Below are 6,913 nucleotides of genomic sequence, written 5' to 3' on the forward strand. Positions count from 1 at the left end.
GCAAAGAAACCACCTAAGCCTAAGGGCATTGTGATCAAAGAGAGGACAAATACTGAGGCATCTAAGGCCAAGTCCAAATCACAGGTGGAAGTTGATCCTAGATTCAAGGGTAGGAAAAATTTGATGAATCTGTAAAGATATATATGCCAACCATGGATCTGGAAGTAAATGCTGATGAAGATACAAGTCTGATTTTGAAGAAGAAAAGGAATATTCAAGCAACCTCTGAAAGAGCTCAAGTTGTCTTGACATCAGAAGAAAAGGAAACTTCTCACATTGCTCATGTTAAACCTTCAACAGTTCTACTACCTGGGTTTACTAAAGCTCAACAATCTGCTCAACCTATGAAGACTTCAACAAATATTTTTCAGAGTAGATTGATCCAAGGGAAGGAAGCTAGAGATAAAAAAGGACTGGGTAATCCTGATGAGAAAAGAGTAAACAACTCTACCTCAGATCCTACATCCCTTACTGAACCAGGAGTAGGGACAACTCCAGAAAGACTAAATCAATTAGAGTCTGTACAGATGGTCTACAACTCCAAGCTGAAAGAAGACATAATGCTTTATTTTATGACAGATGGGAGAGTATTCCAGATAAGAAAGGATGCAATTCGATTAAAGTACTATGAAGAACTGCAACATGTTTTATTTCTACTTCAAGTGAAGAATAGTTCAACAGATGGTGTTGCCAGATACTTAATATCTGATATTCAGAGGCAGAAGAAACTTTACTCTGTAAAGTCTGACAGACCATACTATCCAAAGTACAGAGCTCATAATGGTGATTTAGTTGAGATGAAGCCCAATACCGCCAAGATCACTACTTTTCTGGGTATTAAGGGTGTTGAATTTAATCTGGAGTCTGACAAAGCTTATCTGATCAGATTGGATCAGGAGATAAGGAAAGCAAAGATTAATGATCTCAGGGCTGCTATCTTTCGGACAGGAGAAGATACAGCTGAACTTAAAGATGCTAAAAGGAGGATGATAAATGAACTTGAATATGCTGAGAGAACTCTTATGAAGAACTATCTCAGAACAACTCCTGACATTCAAGAGATCAAACAATGAAGATAGGTCGAGGACTACAACCGTTAAATTTTGAAGGATATACAGGCTAAAGCTGATATCAGACTTTAAGGATGGTAAAAGCTACAAGGACTGTGAGTTGTAGTTATCTAGTCAAATTCTCATATGCATTTGTACTTAATGTTTTTGACATCATCAAATATCTATTGAACTTGTATATTATGCTAATTTACAAGTTGGGGGAGATTGTTAGATATATTTGTGATGTCATGTCTAATAATAATTTGTGGTTAGTTTTTCAGATCTTGACTAACAGGACAAATCAGGACTTAATTGGAAATCAGTACTTATACTGTAATAACCCCAATTTTTGGAAAATTTTGAAACACGGATGAATAGTAACTTTTGTTGATGATGATGATTAAGGAAAATTATCAGACCACGCTATATAGGAGTATTGTTATGGAAATTCTAAGATCGTATTAGTACTCCATAAAATAAATAAGTGTATGTAAAGATCGTCAGAATCCAAATCCGAACACTTTGATTTTTTCCCGAAAATCCACCAGATACCGAAAGAATTGAGTATAAGGTGACAGGATAAAAATGATTTAAATTCAAGGATTTTTAGAGAGGATCATAAAAGGAATATAAAATATTGAGAAAGGTTTAAGGGAACCTAAGTAATGAGATCCCGGGTATGATCCCTCAAACGATAAACGAGAATGAAAGTTAAGCGAACCGTATAACAGATAAGCGGTCATTAGCCAAGTAATTAGGGGTTAATCAAAGAGGTTAGTGGGTGATGATGTCATCATACCAATAAGAAGAAAACAAGTGTAAGAAGATGACATAAGAAAGATGACATATGCATGGTGACATAAGCATGACAAATAGAAAGGTTAGTTGGTTGATTGTGAGCCATGTAATTTTTACCATGGTTAATTTAATTAGCAAACAAGAGAAGCAACCAAGCCAAAAGAAATCATAACACAAAAATTGAGAAGTTGACTTTGTTTTTCCACAAGAAGCTCTCGGCCAAAACCAGAGCAGCAACTTCAAACTACCATATCTCCTTCAATACTCACTCAAATAGTATGTTCTATAGCTCTTTGGAAAGGTATTGAGATGGCCTACAACTCTTGTTCAAAAGTCTCGTCCAAATAAGCAAGGTAAGACCCTAGTTTTGACAGTTCTTTCAATCTGACTTTTAGAAACTTCAAAACCTAACTTCGTGTTCTTGATTTCTTTGGAAAGCTCAAGCTTGTAGGAGGCTCCCTAAGACTTCCTAGCTACTCTAATCACTCCAAGGAAGGTATAACACCTCCAAACCCTAAATTTACTTTGAGTATTAAGATGGTTTTGATGTTTATAGTAAATGAGAAGCATGATGCTTGTGTGTTTATAGTTTTGATTGGATTTGTAGTGATTTGGATGTTGAAATCTTGTTTATAGTTAACGAAACTTAAGTATAGCTAGTAGTTCATGTGTGGAGTTGTATAAATTGGAAAATCTTGAGGTTTGGGGACTGATTTAGTAAGGTTTGGATTAGGGTTGGTTGTATTATTGGTTGTGAGTTGAATGGTGGTTGTTTAGAGTGGTTTAAAACTTGGTAATCGCGTAAACATAGCCGTCGTAATGCCCAATTTCATATAACTGCTTGTTCTTATTGTTCGGGACAGAGAGCTAACTTTTGAATCTGTTACTTTTCCATGTTTAGTTAGATTATGTCGTAAGCTTCGTTTTGATATGTGGTTCTCTTGAATCCGATGTACGGTTTAGGAGAAATGACCGTTTTAAGTAACGGCATTTCACGAACGAACCATTACCCCTCGCCTTACTTTGAAACCTTGGTTAAGGCCCTTAAATGACTAATTGGAGTATGAATCAATTATGTAAATTGGATTAGGAAGTTGGTAGGGTACTCACAAAAGAATTGCCTTAAAATTCTTAATGGTTAATTTATTAAAAATGGTGGAGCCGAGGGTACTCGAGCGACTTAAGTGAATCGTGAAGCGCAAAAGCGAACGTTAGGGTTCAATTGGTTAAAATCTAGTTTCTTAAGCAACCGGGGTTTAATTCCGACTTATGTTATTATTCATAGGTTATCGGACCCACTCTAAGCTTAAGTCTATCCGGGAGCACTCAGGCAAGTTTTCTACCCGTTATACTGTTGTTGTGATGTATATATGTATATGCATTATCTTGTGATAAGTGCATGATTATTATTAGCAAAGTCTTGCGATATATTGGAGCATGTGATATGATATTTATATGCATGCCTGTTTCATAATCTTGATATCTAATTGTTGATTCAAATGCTTATAAGTTGCATAATACCTATGTTAGAGATAAGCAGTAGTTGCGTATACCCTTAATATAGGGGACCCAAAGGTGAACATTTTCTAAACTGGGAGTCGATGTTCCCGAGTATAATATATATATATATATATATATATATATTTATATATATATATATAGATATAGTTTTCAAAACTATTAATCGAATAAGGTTTATTCGATGACTTTATTTTATTTAATGAATATTATTTTGAATATTCATTCGAGGACTTATGACTCCGCTAATTTTATATAATGAATATTATTTTGAATATTCATTCGAGGACTTATGACTCCGCTTATTGACTAAATAATATTCTTTATTTTATTAAAGAATAATGTGTCGATAATCAAACTTATTGTCGATTATTCAAATAAAGATCATACTTTCGTATAAGTATATCTTTGGTTATTTATTATTCATTTCAAGTATGAGTTTTAAAACTCCTACCTCGATTATTTTTATAAGGATCATCCTTATGGGAATATTATTTAAATAATAATATTCAGATACTTTCTAACATATTGGGACTAATTTATTTTATTAAATCAGCGTTACTCTAAACATTCTTTAAAATGTTTTCGAGTCTTCAAAATGATTTTAAAAGTTAGGGCGGATCCCAAAGCTCATTTTTATATTTAAGATCCTCCTTTCGAAGGGGATTTAAATACTCGCTCAAAACCTGAGGGATCCGGCTCTGTGGTGTATTTTATATTCGCAACAAGGTTGTTGTTTTGATAAAAGAGTTTTTGATTACTTACCCAACACTCGGGAAGTAAAATTCTTATAACAAGTTAATCCATTAACAGGCACCGCCTGGGAAATATCGGTGAGTTTTCCTTTCCAACTAGATACGACTTCTTGGTGGAGCCGTATCAACAAGTTTCTACTTGGGGAAAGGGGGGACAAGCTTTACGTTTCATAGTCATGGATTTCATCTGAACTAGGAGTGGCGTAAGTGGTTGAGTGGCGCCGGCCCAGCCTTATTATATTGGCCCAAATGGCCTGGAAGTTCCGCTAAGACGGTCCATTCCTTAGGAGTCCAGTGTTCGGTTGACAAGTAAATCCGACAGGTTCTCCTCTACATGTAGAAAATGGTGGGGTTGCACTACTGCGACTGATCATCGTAAGTGGTCTTCCTGGCGCGGAAAACTCCCGTAATGAGTTCATCATCCAGTTTGGATATTTCTGCAACACTACCCGAAGCATTCGATCGAAAGGCTACGGATGGGTGATTGCTGAGGCATTGACAGGGTCAAACGGTTATAATGATGTTTCCCTCAAATGAAGTATCTCGTAACTTCATTTCTTTTAAACAACATTTCAAGGATTGAATCTATTCAAGTCTTATCTTGTAGTCTCATCTATGTGATGAACTTTCGAAATTGTTTATACCTTGAACGGTGGTGGTTCAAGTAGTATTCGGAAAAGATATAAGTATATTGGAGTATCTTGTAACTTCATCTTTTCAACTTATATCCAGTTAATGATTATCTTATTTTGCTGCATTCAGTATGCCTCAAATGCCATACAACATGCCTATGTGGAATAACATGTTTGCACAATCTATGCCTTATCAAATTTAACCAAGTGTGACTAACCCTACACTTCAACCAACTACATCTGAGACCAAGGTTGACCCAAAGTTACCTAAGTCAAAAGGTGCAGGAAGTATGAAGTCTAGAAAAAAGACTAACAAGGCTAGACCCAAGGAAAATTGGGTACCAAAATCAACTTGATTTGATTTTGTTGTGTGCAGGGAAAAAGAAGGAATCTATGGTACTTGGACAGTGGTTGTTCAAGGCACATGACAGGAGATTTCACCCTGCTCACAGAGTTCAAGGAGAGAGCTGGCCCTAGCATAACCTTTGGAGATGATAACAAAGGGTTCACTATGGGATATGGCTTGATTTCAAAGGAAAATGTCATCATTGATGAAGTTGCATTAGTTGATGGTCTCAAACACAATCTATTGAGCATCAGTCAACTATGTGACAGAGGGAATACTGTTTCCTTCAATTCTGAAGCCTGTGTTATCACAAGTAAGAAGAACAACAAAGTGGTTTTAACTGGAGTTAGAAAAGGGAATGTGTACTTGGCTGACTTCAACTCTACAAATGCATAATCAATTACTTGTCTTTTCAGCAAAGCAAGTCAAGATGAAAGTTGGCTATGTCACAAGAAGCTGTCACATTTGAATTTCAAGACAATGAATGATCTAGTCAAAAAGGACTTAGTTAGAGGAATGCCTCTAGTGGAATTCTCAAGGGATGGACTGTGTGATGCTTGTCAGAAAGGAAAGCAAAAGAGAGCATCATTCAATAAGAAGCTTGAATCAGCAATTGATGAACCATTGCAACTGCTACACATGGATCTTTTTGGACCAGTCAATGTATTGTCAATTTCAAGGAAAAGATATTGCCTAGTGATTGTAGATGATTTCTCAAAGTTTTCATGGACCTACTTTCTTGGATCAAAGGATGAAGCTAGTGAATTCATTATCAATCATATCAAGCAAGTCAACAATCATCCAGATTTCAAAGTAAGAAATATCAGGAGTGACAATGGAACTGAGTTCAGGAATTCTACCATGAGGTTGTTCTGTGAAGAAAATGGGACCATGCATGAGTTCTCAGCTCCAAGGACTCCACAACAAAATGGTGTGGTGGAAAGAAAGAATATATCACTAATTGAAGCTGCAAGAACAATGCTTGAAGAGTCAAAACTCCCAACATATTTTTGGGCTGAGGCTGTTAACTGTGCATGTTATACTCAGAATATTTCTCTAATCAATCAGGCAAAAGGCATGACTCCCTATCAATTGTTCAAGAGAAGAAAACCAACCTTAAACTTCCTTCATGTTTTTCGTTGCAAATGCTACATTCTAAGGAACCAACCTGATCACAAAGAAAAGTTTGATGCAAAGGCTGATGAAGGGATATTTGTTGGTTATTCTGCTGGAAAATCATATAGGGTCTACAATTTAAGAACCAACATTGTTATGGAATCTGTGCATGTTGTGTTTGATGATAAAAAGATTGATGGACTAACAGATGAGGGACATCATGAAGGACTCAAATTTGACAACATTGAGATATATTGTGATGATAGTGAAGACGAAAATGATGGAGAAGACACTTCAAAAAGGATTCAAAGTCTGCCTCTGGATAATGCACAAAATATTGCATCAGTTGAAAGTCATAATTCAGCATCCGTTGATAGAAGTAATACAGCATCTGTTGAAAGACAAAGTGCATCATCCATTGAAGTACATAATGAAGCATCCGTTGATCATAGTCTATCAACGGATAATCAATTTACTTCATCAGTTGATAGAACTCCCAGTTCCATTCAAATGATCAATAACTCAGGGGGAGTTTCAACCAATCAACACTCTATCTCACATCATGACAATACTGAGGCAACCTCATCTAGAGCTAATCTACCACCTCAAAGGAAATGGACCAAGAATCATCCTTTTGAATTGATCAATGGTGATGCAACATCTAAGGTGCAAACTAGAAGGGCTACTCAAGATGAA

The sequence above is a fragment of the Apium graveolens genome, chromosome 9 (genome assembly GCF_009905375.1).
Source record: "Apium graveolens cultivar Ventura chromosome 9, ASM990537v1, whole genome shotgun sequence".
In the NCBI taxonomy this organism is placed as follows: Eukaryota; Viridiplantae; Streptophyta; class Magnoliopsida; order Apiales; family Apiaceae; genus Apium; species Apium graveolens.